The following is a 19,310-nucleotide window of genomic DNA, read 5'->3' as shown; positions in this document are numbered from 1 at the left end:
TTGCTATTTACTTTGATCATGCAGAGATGTATTCATGGCAAAGTATAAATAATCAAACCCCAATTCCTTAGTGATTTAATTTTTCTTAATCTAATCAATTGTCAATTTCTTGATCAATTGACTATGAGAAGAGGTTAAGCATAATTTCTGATTTTAAGCCACACAATCCTTACAGATTAATCCTAGCTGATTTTATGTAATTTAGCAAAACTTGTGTTAGAAACTTGAAGAACTATGAGAAGAAATCTCAAGCAAATTCTAGTAATTAACTTTTCCAAGGTAATAGCGAAGAAGTCAAATTAAAATTATTTTTCAATACATTCTAATCCTTGAGATGAAGAACGAAACTTGCTTTCTGAATAAAACATCAATGTATTAATCAATAGTATAAAAATAATAATATTAATCCATTAAAATAAACATAGCTCCTAAAGTTAATAGGGGAGAATTAGTTGCTCATGATGTAGAAACAAAAATGATGAAATGTAAAGTGCTCAGATGAGATAAGCTAAGCTATCCGTGGAGTTCCTAGGACTTATTTATATTCTAACGTAAACCTAACTTTTTAAATTCTAAACAAAATCAAATCAAATCTTTCCTAATTAATCCAAACCAAAAGTGATCTTCTCCTTGTAATTGAAATTCAAAGCTTGGACGTTACTTGGAGTGTCTGGAATTCATTGAAATCATGGGCCTTACAATTGGTCTTGGGCTTGGAGAGTTGGCGTGGCACTTGGAGGCTTAGATTGGACTTGGCGTGGCACTTGGACGAAGTGGTGTGACATGCCAAGGTGTTTCCTTCTTGGAGGCTTTCTAGATTTCAGCCCAGCGTGCCACTTTGGGAAGTGGCGTGGCACACCAATGGTGGAGTTGCATGCCTTTGCTTTACTCGGTCCCTAGAGGTGTTCTTCAAGTTTTCTGGAAGTTGACCCAACGTTGCACGCCTATGTTGGTGTTGCACACCAACTTCCTTTCTCCTTTTTGCCTTATCAAAGGCGTGGCACTTGAGAAGTAGTGTGGCACGCCATGCTTGGAGGAAGTTGATGGCATGGCACCTGAGAAGTGGTGTGGTATGCCATGCTTCTTGGCCTACTTTCTTGGCTCCTGGAATTTGGCCCAGCGTGTCACGCCATAGGTGGCTTTGCACGCCACCCTCAATTTCCCTTGATGGCGTGGCATTCCATGGGTGGCGTTGTACGCCATCCTCACTTGCTTTTCTTTCTTCCTATTTGTTCTTGTTAAAACTCTTTTACCAATCTCCTACAAAAACATAAACTACTCAAAGTAACATTGACTAAAACACAAAGAATTTCAAGAAACATCACTAACTTTATTAAAAGAAATGACAAGGAAAACTATTAAAAGATGCTCATGCATCACAACTCCAAACTTGAGATTTTTCTTATCCTCAAGAAATAAAGAATCATGCAAAGTCAGGTGAAGATTTTAATCTATAAAACTCAGGAGTGAGCGATAATGGTTTATATGGTTCTATTTTGGCTCTTCTTTATATCATAATCCTACAACAAAGAAGATTTACACTCAAGAATTCCATCCAGATCATCTTACAGAGTTTTCTTTATGGTTTTCCACCTTGAAGTCAACTTTTCATTTTTTCTTCTTTGTGATGATCATTCGGTCTTATTCTGGTTTCTTGGCTTTAACTCTAAATGATCTATTTCAAGGCAACTATTTATTACAAGCTTTCAAGCGATACTCCCATCCCAATTGGTTCAAGGTATTGGGTGATGAAGCACCTTTTGGATTTACTTACTCATGCCTCTTTCCTTAACACAGGCGACACCACAAGCACGTAACTTAGGGGCTCTTTGAGTTATGTTTCTTTTTACCTTCTCTAGTAATTGGTTCTTAGAGCCTTGGGCCTTTTTTTCCTCTTTATTTTTTTCTTCTTTCAAGGATTTATAGATATTTGAGAACTCTAAAAGATTTTTCTAGATTACCTTCCCAAGTAATTTAACTTCTTGTATGTTGGATATCATAAGTACTTGGGCCATTATGTAACCATATGAGTTATGCTTTCTTAGTCCTTACTCAACCCTTTTGTCTTTGAACTTTTCTTCACTTCATTACATCATTCCTAGCTGCTACTTGGTATAGCAAGCTCACAAGTATAGTGCTGAAACAACAAGGAGAACATGGAAGAAACATAAAGAATGCATGCATAAAGAATATAGGAAATGAAACAAAATACAAGAACACTTGATACAGAATTTACAATTTAATTTTCTGTAGAACTATAGGCAAGTGCACCGGGTCATACCAAGTAATAAACTCACAGTGAGTGTGTGTCAATCCCACGAGGATTAACAGATTAAGCAAGCAATAGTTAATTGATTATTCTAGTTAGACGGTCATAATTGGGTGGTGATCAAACAAGAAATGTAAATGACTTAAAGAAGAAGTTAATGAAAGAATTGAAAGTGACAAGAAAGTAAAGAACAGAAATGTAAATTACTGGAAAATTAAGGTGCTGCACTATAAGAATTTGACAAATTAGCGACAAATTTTTGTGAGAAATATTTTTTTTCACTAATCCGTCACTAACTTGCGAGGAATTAGTGACGCACTAACGACAAAAATAATGAGCGGTCACAAACTATCTGAACTAGAGAAAAAATGACTGATTAGCGAGAGATTCACGAGTAAGTTTATTTCTCGCAAATTGACTTTTGTAGCTAAAAAAAGAGTGGGAAAAGTTTTCTCGCTAATTTGTCACAAATTAATTAGCGAGATGACAATGTTCTAGCAAATCAGTCACTTAGTGGTTCAATCGAATAAAAGTAAATTAGCAAGGGATATTATTGTCACTGTTCCATCGCAAGTGGTTGATATACAATTAGCAAGAAACAATTCACACACAAGTTCGTCGCTAAATTTGTTGCATAATAGTGTAAAATTCAAAATTAGCAAGCAACTAGTTTCTCATTAATTTGTTGCATAATAGTGTAAAATTCAAAATTAGGGTAGTGACAGAAAATATTCGTCGCTAACTCGTTGCAACAGATAAATCATTCAGCTAGGGAAGTGTTTCTTACTAATTAGTCGCTAAAGTGGAAATACGAATATTGAGCGCATAGGACCTAAGTAGTGAGAAATTTGCGACCGTTTAACAACTGACACACTTCGTTCACTGATTTTAAGCTACTAATTAGCGAGCGAAATACATTTGTCGCTAAGTTGTCGCAAGTTTAATTTAGCGAGTGACTTGACAACTGTAATATTGTCGCAAAGCAAAAGCTATATCCTAACTAATTTGTAGCAAATTACTCGCTAATCTTGTTGGAAACGAGAGTTATAACAAATCCAAAGCTAATCGAGAAAAATTTAGAAGTAACTGGTCGCAATTGAGTCACTAATCAAAAGCTTATTTAGTGAGGAATTACCGACCGTTTAACATTTGATAGAATTTTCTGGCTTATTTCATTTTGCTACTAATTTGTCAGAAAAATGTTAGCCTTATTCTGCCCTTATTTCATGTTGCTACTAATTACTAACTTCTATATAACTCCATGAAAAATTCATGAAAGTTTGACGTAAATTTGCCAAGCACTCTAATATAATTTGTCACAATTTTGTCACTAATCTAAAGCAATTTTAAACGAGAGAATAATTAAATTCCTAAAGTCGTGACTAATAATTAGCTAACTAATTTTTAATAACTAATAATTACAATATTCTAGTAAGTTGTCAATTCTAAAAAATTTTACAAACAACTCAAATCAAAAGCTTTTCTTTAAAAAATATATTTTTTTCAATTAAAAAAGAAAATTTTCCAGTTACATCACAAACTATTGGCAGCCGCGGTTTACGTGAAAGAGTGTGCAAGCAAAAACCGCTGTTGTAGGCAGTAACGGTTTCTGAAGGAGGGAGATAATGCAGAAACCACTATAGGCAGCAACGAAATAAAAAACGCTTAGGATGGCTTGCCATCTGGCAAAAATTTGTTTTGATGTAAGGTTTTTAACATCTTTTTGTAAAACTTCTTTAGCTGATTTGCAATCAACTCGGACTAAAAATTTTTGATTGAGTAAATCAGACTGAAATTTTGTGATACACAAAACTATGGCTAAGATTTCTTTTTTAATGGTGGAATAGACTTGTTGAGTAATATTCCAATGTTTTGTGTGAATGCAATGATACACTCTTTATCATGCAATTTTTGTTTCAAGATACCACCATATCCTAAATCAGATGCATCTGTTTCAATGATTTTGAATGCATGAAGAACAAGTAGGTACAGACAAGGAAGATTGCAACTTTGGTTTTAAGAAATTTGATGATCTCAGAATGTTTGTCCGTCCGTGGTGGAGGATTTTTCTTAAGCCTATCATGGAGAGGCTTAATAAGATTTTTAAGATTTGGGATGAAATCGGAGACATAATTAAGACATTCTAGGAACCTCTGGAGTTGAGGTTTGTCAAGGATATAGTCTGAAAACTTTTCTGCAAATAAAATTGATCTTTCGATTGGAATTATTGTTCTTTGGGAAATCATATGACCAAGAAAATGAATTTTTGTTTGGAAAAGGACAATTTTTTATTTAGAAACAGCAAGTCTATTTTTCTGGATGATGTACATAAATGTTTTAACATGTTTGAAATGTTCTCCCAAAGTTTGAGAGAAGATTAAGACATCATCTATGTAAACGATTACAAAGTTTGAATATAGGTTAAAAATGTCGTTCATTATTTTTTAAAATTCAAATGGGGCATTCTTCAGACCAAACGGCATTACATTCCATTCATATTGATCGAATGGGACTGTAAAAGCAATTTTGTATCTGTGAGATTCTTTAATTTGGATTTGCCAAAAACCGGATTTCATATAAAATTTTGAAAAGATATTTGTTGAGTTTAATCTATTTAGCAAATCTTTTTTGTTTGGGATAGGATAACAAATCCACTGTAAAGCTTGATTCAAAGGTTTGTCATTAATGACAAGCCTAGGGGTTCCTCGTTCTATCTTAGCTTGCTTATTGACATAAAAAGCTGAGCAAGACCAAGGACTCTTGCTAGGACGAATTAATCCTTTATCCAAAAGATCTTTAATCTCCTTTTGACGATGCTGCAAAAGTTGCTCATTCATTTGAATGGGGCGGGCTTTTGTAGAGATTTTTGATTCTTTGAAACCTTTTTCATAGGGAAGATCAACAATGTGTTCTTTCCTTTTTCAGAAGGCATGGGGTAAATTAGAACAGATAGACTTTTCAATTTGGTTTGAAAGATTTTTTATTTTATCTTGAATCCTTGGTTGGAAAAGTTGGGATTCAAGGATTTTGAACGAGATTTCTTCTTTCAAAAAACAAATATGTTTGGTTTTGGATTCAATTTGGTTTAGAGATTTCTAGGTTGGTGAGTCTAGAAATTCAAAGAAAGTCACTTGTCCACCCATGAAAGAGGTAATTCCAGGAAAATCTGCTAGGTATGAAAACAAAAGGATTATAAAAGGTGTCCCCAAAACTACATCATTTTTGATATCCTTTGCCATGATGAAATTGGTCGGAATCCTAAGATTACCCTTTTCAACAAAAGCATCGGTTAATTTGAATTTGATTTTTAGTCTTTCACCCGTCGAGCTAAGACGTTCAGTAGTCTTTTCAAAATATTTTGTGGGGATCAGACCTTCTTTAATACAATTTGAGTCTGCGCCTGAGTCAAAAAGTGCTATGGTTTCAAGAACAAAATCTTTAACGATAATCTGGATATTAACGCAACATTTCATAAAAGAAAATATGTTTATTATTCTCAAGATTTCTTTTCCATCATTGTCGTTAGAAATTTCATTTTCTTGTTTTTCAGAAAACTCAAGTTGGTTTATAAGAGAATCAAGTTCTCCATCATCAGACTCTTCCCCTTGCATTAATTGCGAGAGAATGAGTTGATGATTGTCTTGATTTTTTTTGACCTCTCGGATCTCCTTTTTAAGGTTGTTGACCTCAGTATGAAGATCCTGAATGGTTATAGGACAAATAGCTTGTTTTTCTAATTTTTGAAAATGGGTTTGTAACGTACGAAAAATTACCTATTAAGAATTTAATTCAGAAATCAGCGTTGCAAGCACAGTTCTTAATCAATAAAAATTCCGCGTATCAATTTAAAAGAGTTGTCACAAAATTTAGAAATAAAATACTGGGAGTATGAATCCCAGGTCGTCTCCCAACGAGGTGATAAAAGAGCGCTATTTTATTGATCAGAGGTTTTCCAAGAATTTTTAAGAGTTGAAGAACAGAAAGTAAATAATTGTAAATCAAGGTAATGAAAATTAACGAGAGAATTTATATAATCAAAATGAAAGCCTTGACCGGGAGAAGATTAATTGGAAGTTCTATCCTTATTGAATTTTTCCAAGTGTAATAATAAAAGGTTGTTGTTCTACTTGGTCATCCCCTACTTAATAAGGGAAGGTCAAGTAACTAACTAACCAACTATATCCTCAAGTCCTAATCCTCTCCTAAGGAAGGATTAGAGTCAGATACTAGACTGGAATCTTAAATTACAGAAATATAAAGAACGGAAGATTAAATAGCTAGAATTAGAATAAAGAGAACATTGGTATCAAGAGATGTTGCATTCTCTGGATCAATAATTCTTATCTCCACTTCAATCATACACTCATTGATCTCTTGGAAAATCATAAGTGATTGAATTCCAATTCCTTGGTAATTTCATCACTCTTAACTTGAGCAACTGCCAATTCCTTGATCTAAGTATTCATGAGAAGAGATGAAGATTGGTCTCTGATTTAGAGCCACACAATTTCATGAATCAAGTTATGGGTTGATTATATGTTATGTATCAATCCCAAACCCAAATTCATAACCATTGAGAGAAAGAACTTCAAGCATTAATTCTATGATTTCTTTCTCAAGTGCTCATAGAATTCAAGTTGGATTCAATTTCTCTTTCAATAGAATTTGAATCCTTGAAATGAAGAATGAAGATTCTTTCTAATGAAACAATGAAAGAAGAATTAAAGATGAAGAATAAAACACATCAATCCATTAAATTGAAACAGAGTTCTTTTTTCTAATAATGAGAATTAGAGGCTCATAATTGAATATTTACAATGTAAGTAAGAAAATGGAAGAGAAGAAGAGTGTGAGAGTGGAAGGACAGCCTGAAGACTCCCTCCTCATTGTGTTCTCTAAAAAAAGTGTCCTATGGCCCTATTTATAAGCTACCTAAATTACAAATTCAAATGAAGTTCAAATTACAATTAAAAGAAAAATTCCTATCTACTTCTAGATAATTCTTGTGGCCTTGATTGGTTGTTGATTATGGGCTTTCTTGGAATATGAATTATGGCACAAAAGTCATGCTTTCCTTCATTGGTGTTAACAAAGCCCTGTTTCTAATTATTCCAACTCGCGTTGTTGTGCATACGCACACATGTGCATACGCACAAATTCACCATCATGCGTACGCATGATTATTGAAGCTCTTATCCCCCATTTATGATGCCAGGGCATTTAGGCCAGTTTCACTGACATTTTCTTTACTGTTTTAGGGTAGTTTCATGCATTTTCTTAGTGAATAAGGCAAGTTTTGGATGAAAATACACTCATACCTTGATTCAAGCAACTATTGTGAACTTTGTATGATTTCATGAGAATTTTACTAGAATTGCATGATAAATTGATGATGCATAACCTTATGACTTTGGCTAGAACTTTGATGCACTTTAATTGCTTGATTTCAGGGCAAAGGAAGCAAGGAAGAACCACGTTAGTATTCACGTTAACCTAGTTAACGTGAACACTAACATGGAATGGTAAAGCTTGCAATGTTAATGAGAAAAGTGATCACCAATAACGCCTGCGAAGCCTTCCATAGCCCATGTTACTTGCCACGTTAACTAAGTTAACGTGGTAGTTAACGTAGAAGCAAAAGAGAACTCCACGTTAAGAGAAAACGTGAACACCATTAACGTTGGAAAACTTGGCAATGATCCACGTTAAGAGTCATGTTAACTTAGTTAACGTGAACTCTAACGTGGAAGAGGAAAACAAAAGCCAACGTTAGTGACACTCACTTTTGTCACTAACGTTGGACCAACTAGCATTGCCTACATTAACTTTCACGTTAAGACCATTAACGTGAAAGTTAACGTGGAGTTGAGATCAAAGAGCCAACGTTAGTGACACTCACTTTTGTCATTAACATTGGAAGATGGCATCACTACTACGTTAAGAGCCACATTAACTTAGTTAATGTGAGTTCTAACGTAGAGAATTTGGGCATTTGGAGCGTTAGTGACAAAGGTGAGTGTCACTAATGCTCTCGAAGGTGAGACACACCCACGTTAAGAGTCACGTTAGCTACACTAACGTGAACTCTAACGTAGGAACAAAGGGCACTAAGCAACGTTAATGGGAAAAGTGATTCCAAATAACGTTCGCGAAGGGGTATAAGCCAACATTATTGGGAAAAGTGAGTCCCAATAACGTTGGCCAAAATTTGAAAAAGCAACGTTAGTGGTCACGTTAAGACCACTAACGTTGGATTTAACGTGGATAAATGAGGGTGAAACGTTAGTGGAAAAAGTGAATGCCACTAACGTTCTCGAACCCACAATGGCACTCAACGTTAAATCTTACTAAATACCCAAAGCCTAATTCATATTTCTCCGCAAGTTGGGTCCACTAAAGATGAGAGCTGCTTCAACTCAAGATCCAGAGCCCACATCCAAGACTTGAAGAACTCACTAGAAGATCAAGAGGAGTAGTATATATAGGAGTAGTTTTGAACTATAGAGAGCTTGGCACTTTTGGGAACTACTCTCTATAGATTTACTTTTCTGCACTTTTAGCATGGATTCTTCTTTTCTACCATTTTTCATTTCTAGAGCTATGAACAACTAAACCCCTTTCATTGGGTTAGGGAGCTCTGTTATAATTTGATGGATCAATTATAGTTTTCATTCTTCTTCTTCTTTCTTTTCTCTTGATCTTACTAGAAAGCTTTCGATCTTAATTCAATTGGTTAGTTGTCTTGGAAAAGAAACTCTCCATAATTGGATCTCATGTTGGACCAAATTGGGGTTTGGGCGGATATAGTGACATGTAATCCTCCCAACACTTTGATTTGGAAATACATGTGGTATAATCAGTAACCACACTTCATCTCTTTCCATGAGCAATTAAATCAAGGAATTGGGCAATTGTTCAAGCTTAGAGAGATTGGATTGAAAAGGAATTGGGATCCAATCACTTAAGATTGCCAAGGAGATTAATGAATGCATTGATTGAGGAAGAGATGAAAATGAACTTGATCCGGAGAATGCAAACATCTCCTGAACCAATGATTACCCCATTTCTGATCTTACCCATTCTCTTTACTTTCTGCCATTTATTTTCATGTTCATTTCCCCAAATCCCCATTTAAGATTTTGCACTTTAATTTCTGTTATTTACTTTCCAGTCATTTAAATTTCTGCAAGTTCTCAATCTAAATTCTGTTTAGCTCAACTAGCATATTCTTCTAACTAAAGTTGCTTGACCAATCAATCCTTGTGGGATTCGACCTCACTCTATTGTGAGTTTTACTTGACGACAATTCGGTATACTTGCCAAAGGAAAATTTGTTGAGAGACAAGTTTTCATGCATCAATTTATCGCAGGCATTGCTTGAAATGGGCGTCCTTTTCTTTGGACGTTGGTAACGCCCAAATTGTATGCTTCAGGGGTGGCTTCAATGATTTACATTAGCTCGCAGGCGTTATTGCAAATGGGTGCCTTTGTTCCTTGGCATTAATAATGCTTAGATGACACCCTCCAAGATAGCTCTTGTGGCCTTGGCGTTGTTTTAAATGGGCCCTTCATTGAGTGGCGTTACCAACGCCCAAGTGCCCAGCTCCAGGATCATCCATTGTGGTATAGGCTTCCACTTTTTCATTGTGGAAATTATTTGGAATGGGCACTTTGTCCCTTAGCATTAGTAACACCCATTCATGCTCCATATAATTACTTGCTTCATTCATGTTCAACGCACCTTCAATACCTTGCTTCATTTATTTCACGTAAGTGCTACTTCAAATCTGCACCTCAAAGGTTGGTGTTAGTAATGCCAATGCAATGCTTCATATATCTTAATTGCTTCATGCATGCTTTGCTTCATATGTCTTCATTGATTATAGGCATTATTAACGCATGCATATGCTTGCTTTAATTGTTTAATGTTGCGTGGCATTAATAACGCCTTACCCATGCATGTTTCTTCATGTTAGTGGTTGGCGCATGCTTCATTGAGTGCTTTATGCACGTTGTACATGCATATTTCTTTAGTCTAGGCTTACTTTAGGGGCACACTTTCAAACATGGCCTAGGGCTCCAAAATGTATCTTAAGATTCAAACCGTGTCTAAAACTTCCTTTTTTCTTTTGAACTTGTTTTGTACTTTTTACTTCTTTTTCTACCATTTTCTACAAATTTCATCAATTTAAAGGAATCAAAGCAATATACAACTTAAGCACCAAAACACTCCATAATTAAGCATTATGAATTAATTTCTTATTGAAAAAGTATAGAAAAATACAATATGATGCGCACGCATCAACACGATCACCTCATTCTTCATTGTCATCATCACTATCATCACCAATATCATCACCCTCTTGTGTTTCCCTGGAATTCCATTTATCTTCTTTCCTCATCAGTGATTCTTGGGTTATAGGTGTCTTGTCTATAAGTTGATTGGGAATCCATGGGGCAACCTATGTGAATAGGGCCATTGCAGGATTTGCAAACTCCATTCTCAGACAAAGATAATTGAACTTAATGTCCATTCTGTGCCTAATATGTGTGAATTCTTTGAAATGGGCATCTTGTTGCTCTTTGAGTTCTTGGACTTCTCTATGGAGTTGTTTCTAGTCAAATTCTTGATACTGTTGGAGAGGCGGTAGCTCACTTGTGCTTGCTTGAAATTAAGGAGGTGGAGGCTATGGATGCTGCGGAAGCTCACCTTCTTGGCCTTGCTGAGGGCGCACTATCTTTACCCTCTCCATGCTGAATGCCGTGATGGAGTTATCCACAACCACTGGAATACTTTAGTCAATGCTCACCCCCACATTTTCACAGAGGCGGCAAATAAGGCTTAGGTACCCAAGCCTTGATTTTTTATTTACACTATCTACAAAGCATTGAATATTTTTGGGGATGATGTCTTGTACTCTCACCTTCTCTCTTTTCATTATAGAATGGATTAAAATGTCCCTTTTGACTGTGACTTCAAAATTGTTGGACCAGAAAATGATTGATTGTCGGACAAATTCAAACCATCCCCTTGCTGTTGGAATAAGATCACTTCTCCTTAATTGATTAGGCTTCCCATCGGAGCCGAGCTTTCATTGAGTGCCGAGTAGACAAATGTCCCCAATGACATCCTCATACCTTGGGTAGGTACTCAGTCTTTGTTTATAAGTCATTTTAGATGAAGAAGAGGAGGAAAATGGGGATCCAAGACGGAGGACTCTTTGGATATTTCCAGGACCGAAGTCAATAGGTTACCACTGACATAGCTCAAATAAAATGGCTCTGTTTTTCCCACTAAGGCTGTATTTGCGTAGAATTCTTAAACTAGGATGAGTGCCACTTTTTTAGGTGGGTTGCACAGAACACTCCATTTCCTCTTTTTTATTTTTGTTGGAATCTCTTTATATTGATCAGACTCTAATTGAAGTCTCACCTCTGGAATTACTAGTTATGAGATTATCCAATATTAGAATTAATTTTCATGGAATTTATAGCAGAATCGCTCTTCATCAGATTAAGGGACAGTGGGCTCCTTCCCCTTTCTCTTTTTGGATGATGATGCTGAAGCTTTGAGTGCCATTATATGAAATATGATGATACCACAACACCAAACATAGAGAGTTTGCTTGTCCCTAAGAAAAAATATCAGAACTAATAGGAAGAAAGGGTTACGAGAGAAAAGTGTGTTGGTGGAAGGGAGTGTGATGATTGGGATATGTATGGGTGAGAGAAGGACGTATGAGTGAGTGATGGGAGCGGGCATGTTTCTTTATAGGGAGAGGGGTAGTGGATTGTGTGGTTAGGATTGAGGAAAGATGTAGGGTGTACATGTGTGTAGATGGAATTGGGAAGAGTCAAGGGCTAGAGGACAAAGTGTGTAAGTGTGTTAAGTATGCATGTGATTGTGACCTATGCATGAGCGTGTGCAGTGAATGCATATGACAAAAAGAAAAAGTGCATGCATATGTTCATGTATTTGAGAGGTGCATGTGAATGATGGTAAGAAAATATGAATGAGGGTTAAGAGTATATAAGACAAGAAAAGAAAAGACAAAGTCAAATACTTGTAACCATGCAAGGGGAAAGAAGTGTGGTGTTGTGAACAACAAATGGCAACCACGGAACACGTGGCACGCCATATTGGGTATGGCATGCCCACCCCTTGGGTTTGCAGTAGTGTGTAACGCCTCTCCTTGGCGTGGCACAATGGGCCAAAGCCATAGTGACCCCAAAAGGTTGGTTGAAAGTGGTATGTAATGTCGTGCAAAACAAGGCACGAGGTATAGAATGCCTAACTAGTGTGTCCGTACACGCCACTCTACGGTGTGGCATGCTAGGCCAAACTCCAGTGGCACCAAAAAGTTGGTGCATCGATGGCGTGTAACGTTGCACCTTGGCATGGCACACTGAGCCAAAACTCAGTGGCCCCAAAATTTGAGGCATGAAAGGTGTGTAACACCACTCCTTGGCGTGGCATGCCAAGGCTAGTGTGGGCCTTTCATGGCCACCCCTTGCATAGACTATATATAAAGAAAAACAAAAATGCTAATGAAAATGAAAAAAGGAAAAGTTACCAATGGTTGGGTTGTCTTCCAACAAGTATTTCTTTAACGTCACCAGCTTGACATGCATCTCCTTCTAAGTGAGAACTTGAACTGATTTTTGACAATCTATGTCTCCTCCCAAGTAATGTTTGACCTCTGACCATTCATAGTGAATGTCTTCCCTGAATCTTCTTCCATGATTTCAATATGGCGATATGGGAACACCTTGGTGACAATGAAGGGCCCAAACCCCCTTGTCCTTAGCTTTCATAGGAAGAGCTTCGGCCTTGAGTTGAATAGCAGCACTTTCTGACCAGTTTCAAAGATTCGTTAAAGAAGTCCCTTTTTGTGCCACTTATTTCATTTTCTCTTTGTATAGCTTGACATTTTCATGTGCCCCAACTCGAAACTCATCAAGTTCAATAAGCCATGTGTTCTAACTCAACTGGCAAGTGAGAGGCCTTGCCGTACACAAGCTGATAAGGGGACATGCCAATTGGGGTTTTAAATACAGTTCTATAGGCCCAGAGAGCATCATCAATCTTCTTTGTCCAATCATTCCTTGAAGCACCCACTTTCTTCTCTAGTATCCTCTTGAGTTCTCTTTTTGAGACTTCTACTTGGCCACTAGTTTGTGGGTAATAAGGGGTTGCAACTTTGTGTCTCACTTCGTACTTGTGAAGAAGGCTCTCCAATTGCTTGTTGCAAAAGTGACTCTCTCTATCACTGATTAAGGTCTTTAGAACTCCAAATCTACTAAAGATTTCTTATAAAGAAAGTGGATCACTACCTTGGCATCATTGGTAGGCAGTGGTATTGCCTCCACCCACTTGGAAACATAATCAATGGCCACCAATATGTAACTGCTTTAGTACGAGGTTCGGAATAGTCCTATGAAATCTACTCTCCATACATCAAACAATTCTACTTCCAGAATAAAATTTTGGGGCATCTCATGTCTTCTAGATAGGTTTCTTGGCAATAGTCCTTTCTCCACTAAAGTGTCTACCATATTTAGAGCCATGGCAGTACCGCAAGACTCCTTGGGTTTCTTCCTCAGGGATGTGATGACATGTCACCATGTCATGTTTTTCTATGCCTTTTCATACAAGAAATAGATGATTTGTACTTAAATATTGAATGCTTTTGTGCTTAAATGGTATATTTCCTTGATCTTTTAATTTTATAAATTTTGTAGAAAATAAGAAGAAAAAGAAGCAAAGAAGCACAAAATAAGCTAAAAGGAGAAAAAAAGAGCTTTGGGAAACACTTTGAAGTTGGAGCACACTATGGAGGCTTAGGCCACGCTTTTAAAAGCGTGGCCCATGACCAAGTTAAAGAAAAAAAGGCAATCATCATACAATGCTGCGCTCACTTAGTGAGCTAAGCTGCGCTCACTTAGTGAGCTAAGCATTACCCTGATGCAATTTCAACTTGGAAGCAAAATTTTGGCTAAGTTAAAATCTGGGCGCTCACAGCATGACCAAGCCTTCTTCAAAGGGCTATAACTTGAGCTACAGATGTCCGATTGATGTGCTTCCAGTTGCGTTGGAAAGCTGACATTCAGAGCTTTCCAACGATGTATGACAATCCATATTTGGCATGAAATTGAGGCACGAGTGAAATGCATCATTAAGGGCCAAAAACAAGCAAAAATAGACCAAAGTGCAACCACCAAGATTCGAAGAGGGAGCCTCACTCCAAGGCAAAGAGGCGCTTCTAATAGCGCTCACTTGGAGAGCACAGCGCTCACTTGGTGAGCATTGTCATGCTCTCTTCAAGAAAATGCAAGAAAAATTGCTCCCCAAATGCTTCCACCAAGGCTTGAACACGGATACCTCACTAAGGAAGCAAGGATGTTGCGCTCAACTTGTGAGCTGAGCACTCCCCTGGTGCCTACCCTCCCCAACATTGCATGCTACAAGGGAACCCACACACAAGACCTCAATGCTCAGCTCAACTTGTGAGCTGAGCATCCTCCTGGAAGCAAATTTTCACATGGGCCAAAAATTCAATAAAAATCCAATTTAATTCAATTCTTCTCCAAATTGAATCAAGGCCAACCAAATCCATTTCTCCTCAAATCCAAAGCAATCAAAGCCCACATCATCACTCAAAGGCACAAGAACAAGCTAGAATTAAGATTTTCATTTAATTTGTTTTTAATTTCATTTTTATTTTTAAAGCCTATATAAAGGCATCAATTCCATCTCATTAGGGAGCCCCATTTAGAGAATATTGGAGGGCAACTCCATTAGAATAGCTCTCTCTTTTTAAGTTTTCTTTTGAAGTTTGGATTGAGATTGAAGGAATTCTGTTTCAATCATTGATCTAAATTTCACCTTTGTTCTTCTTCTGCAATATTCTAAAAATCAAGGAATTGGATTTAAACTTCACTTGTTGTTTCATTTATAATTTTTCTGCAAATCAGTTTCTGTTTGATCAATTGAGATCCAGATCTGCTTTCTGAGCTCATTGCTTTTCTTGGATCCTCAAATTCTCTTTCTGCAATTTTTCATTAGAGCTGCTGTGATCTTGATTTACTTTTCTGCAATTGTTTCTCTGTTGGATCAAGGAAGGATTTGAGATCTAGACTTGTTTTCTAGTCTCTTCCACTCCTGAGATCTTCAACATCCTTTTAATTGCTGCAAATTAAGCATCAGTTTTTCTGTTTTCATTCTTCAAGCATTTTTGCTTTTCTGTTTAAGATTTATTGCAATTCAATTCATCTTTAGTTCTTCTATTTGTTGCAATCTGCTTCTGCCTGTTCAATTCCTGCAATCCCAGTTCCCAACCCCTTTACATTTGATGCAATTTACATTTCTTGTCATTTAAGTTTCTGCAATTTACATTTCTTGCTCTTTAAGTTACTTGCCAATTTACATTCTGCAACTTTAAATTCATTGCCATTTACTTTCTGTTGGCTACAATTTCATACAATTCACTTCAATGTTAGCTTGACTAAACTAATCACCCACTAAAGTTGCTTGATCCATCAATCTCTGTGGGATCGACCTCACTCTAAGTGAGTTTTACTACATGATACGACCCAGTACACTTGCCGGTGAGTTTTAGGTGTTTTGGAAATTCATTTTTCCACAAAAATACCATCATGTTTTTGGCGCCGTTGCCGGGGATTGATTAGATCAACAATGATTAAGTGGGTGAGAAGTCTAGATCAAGCATTTTCTTTTTTTGTTCTCTGTTTTAAAGTTGAAACAAGGTGTTTGTGTTTTTGCCTCACTAAGCAAAACTCATATCTGATATGAGTAATTTCAATTTTCATTGGTGTTGTGTTTTACAAAATTCAAATGGAGTTCACCTCATCTTTTAATCAAACAAACTTCATGGGATATTGCCCACCATCACAATATAATCAAGTCATTATTCTAATGATGGTTGGGAATATCACCAAGAAGATACAAATTCTGAGCACTTCAATCAATGGAGACTTGCTACAGAGTCACAAATTGATCAAGTTGAGCACATGAGATACTGTCCAAAACCATAGAATGACTTATATCATTATCCTCATGGTGTTTGGACATATCAAGAAGAATGTGAACAATCAGTTAAAATGGGACACCTTCCAGAGACACAATATGATCCAGATTTTGATGAGTCTAACAACTACTCATATTGTGGCTGGGAAAGTCAAAATCAAATAAATCTTAGTCATCCATACTGTGATGAGTTCAATAATTCTTCAAATTGTGATTCAGAGGATCTCCTTCAAAAGTCCCGAGGATTTTTTGAAAGACAAGAACAAGCCGGGAAAAGGAAAGAAATCCTCCGTCAGAGGACAAATGTGTAATACCCGGTCTAACTGAAATTAGTTAAATAATAAGTTAAATAGGAGCGAATATGGTTGGAAGATTTGGCAATTGGAATTTGATGATTTAAATATGATATTTGGATTCAGTGAATTTTTCCGAGTCAGAAAACATAGTTTTTTGCGTAAAATCGTGCAGTGGAATTTTGACCGGAAGTACTAGCTGAGATCTGTCTGGTACTGCAGCTGAGAAAATTGATTATGAGTAAATAAGATTAAGAAATGAGGAATTATAATTAGGGGAGGTAGAAATATTTGAAGTGCGATTTAGAGCGCTAATCTTAAAGGTTTTGGTCCAAAATTGGGCCAACGGACAAAAATAAGTGAACTGGGCCTAAGTGGGCCCAAGACCCAACATATATAAACATTAGTTATGAGCATTTCAGCTCATTTTGCCCTAAAGAATGAGTGTTGGGCGCTGAATTGAGAAGAGAGAAGAGAAGGGAGAAAACCTAACTCTCTTTGATCTTCAAATCACCATAACTTGAGCTACGGAGCTCCGATTGACGAGCCATTTGCGGCCACGCGTCGCTCTTCTCATCCTCTACAATTCTATCTAAGTTTTGTGATGAGTATTCCATTCATCTCTGCCCAGTTTTCGAATTTCCCCACTGTTACACGTTTTTGGGAAGTTAGTGTTGAAATCTTGTGATTTTGGGTGTTTAGGGATACTCCAACATGGATTCTAAGTGCGTTCTATCCCTACTTCATATGGGCTGAGGTAAGAAGTGCTCAACCCTTGTGATTTGTCATTTTTATGAGCCCTAGGTTGATGTATGTATCATATTGGTTATGTTAGTGCATTTGATGGTTTTGGTGCACAATTGGGAGATTGGTGTTGCTTGAGGAGCTTTGGTGAGGCTTGGGGCTAAGGTTGGTGGAGACTTCTAAAGAAGAGGCTCAATTGATTTGGCTACAAGAGGTACGGTTAAGTTTCATTTAAGTACCGTTGATGTGATGAGAATTCCTAGGCTAGATGCCCCTAGGATTAGTTTGGATTGTGTAAATGGTTGATGCTAATATGCATAGTTGGTATGTAATGTCAATTGATGATTGGGTTGAGAATTGTGTGGCCTTGTATGCTTGGTGTATTGAAAATTTGATGTATTGGGTAATGAGTATTAATTTGTGGTTTAGCATTTAAATTGTGAAATTGGGCCGGAGGCCGTAAATTTGGGCCGGAGGCCGGAAAGAGGTAAGGGAGGTAAGTTGATGTGGCATGTATGATGACACAAGTGATTGGATGAATTTCAGATAATGAATATATGAATGATTGGGTTGGTTATTGGATAATGAGGTTTGAAGAGTTGAAGTGTGGAAATGGTAATTTGGGTGAAATTGTATAGATGAGGTATATTGGATTTTGGTTGAGATATATTATGTGGTCATATATGTGAGTATGATTATTGATGCCTTGATGGTATGATAATGCATGAGAGATATGTATGTTGTGATATATGCTTGAGAAATGATTAAGGTTGATTTGGGGGTGAAACCATGTGATAGTGAGATGATATTGGTATGTATAGTGATGGTTGATTGGAAATAGTATTGTTGGAAATTGGGATGAGGAAGAATGTATGACATGTTGATATGTTGTAATTTAGCCATTTGTTTGAAATGGGTAAAGATGTTATATGGTGGTTTTGTGAATTGTGGTAAGGTGTTAATGTGAGTTGAGGAGGCTTGATGTTAATTTGATATATTTTGAATGGTTTCAAAAAGGGTTAAAATTGGCATGTTTTGGTTGATTTTGAAAAGAGTTGAAAATGGCTTGTTTTGAAAATGGCACTTTGGTTTTATATGAAAACATGGTTTTTTGGGCATACTTTGACGGGACATAACTTGGACTAGGATCTCTGTTTGTGCCAAATCTGTTTAGAAATGTAATTAGATCCGGGATGTCCATGCCGTTCGAAGACGGGTGAAAAACGATTTAAAATGAGAAAGTTATGTCCGTTGGAAGATTGGGGGTTGAATCTGTGAATTCTGCAGCTTTTAACTTAGAAATTCTTTTAGCAGAATGACCCTCCACGCGTAGGCGCACTTGGCGCGTACGCGTCGTTCTTTGAGAAGGCACCATCCACGCGCGAGCGTGGTGTGCGCGTCGATGCGCTGCACCCATTGCCCAGCCATTTTCCCGAGAGTTGTGCCAGAGTTGTGCCAGTCTTGTGCTTGGGGCGCAAGTGTACCCACGCGTACGCGTCGTTGTCTATTTTTCAATCCGCGCGTCGCGTGAATGCGCGTATGCGCCGATGAGTTTTGTGGCCATCCACGCGTGCGCGTGGAGTACGCGTACGCGTGGCCCTGCTTTTCATGCTAAAGTTGATTTTTGAGTTCTAAGAGCCAAATCTCATACTTCTAAGCCTCCAATCTCACCCCTTATGTATTAAATCATTATGATATGCTTAGTAATGAGAAAGGAACTAGGGGATGTGGTAACTTGCGAGTGAAGCAAGGGGAAAATGGTGATCAACGATGATTATATGAGATATGGAGGACGGTAGGAGTACCGTGTATGCCATGAGCCGAAGGGCTATATCTATTGATAAATGGCTGGTTCTTGATTGAACCATGAGCCGGATGCTGAGTTATTGCCGGGTCACGGCAAAGCCATTATTGATTATGGCTGAGTAAATGCATATATGATTAATGAATGAATGTG

This window comes from Arachis stenosperma, chromosome 4 (genome assembly GCF_014773155.1).
Source record: "Arachis stenosperma cultivar V10309 chromosome 4, arast.V10309.gnm1.PFL2, whole genome shotgun sequence".
Lineage (NCBI taxonomy): Eukaryota > Viridiplantae > Streptophyta > Magnoliopsida > Fabales > Fabaceae > Arachis > Arachis stenosperma.
This window is presented reverse-complemented; position numbering follows the sequence as displayed.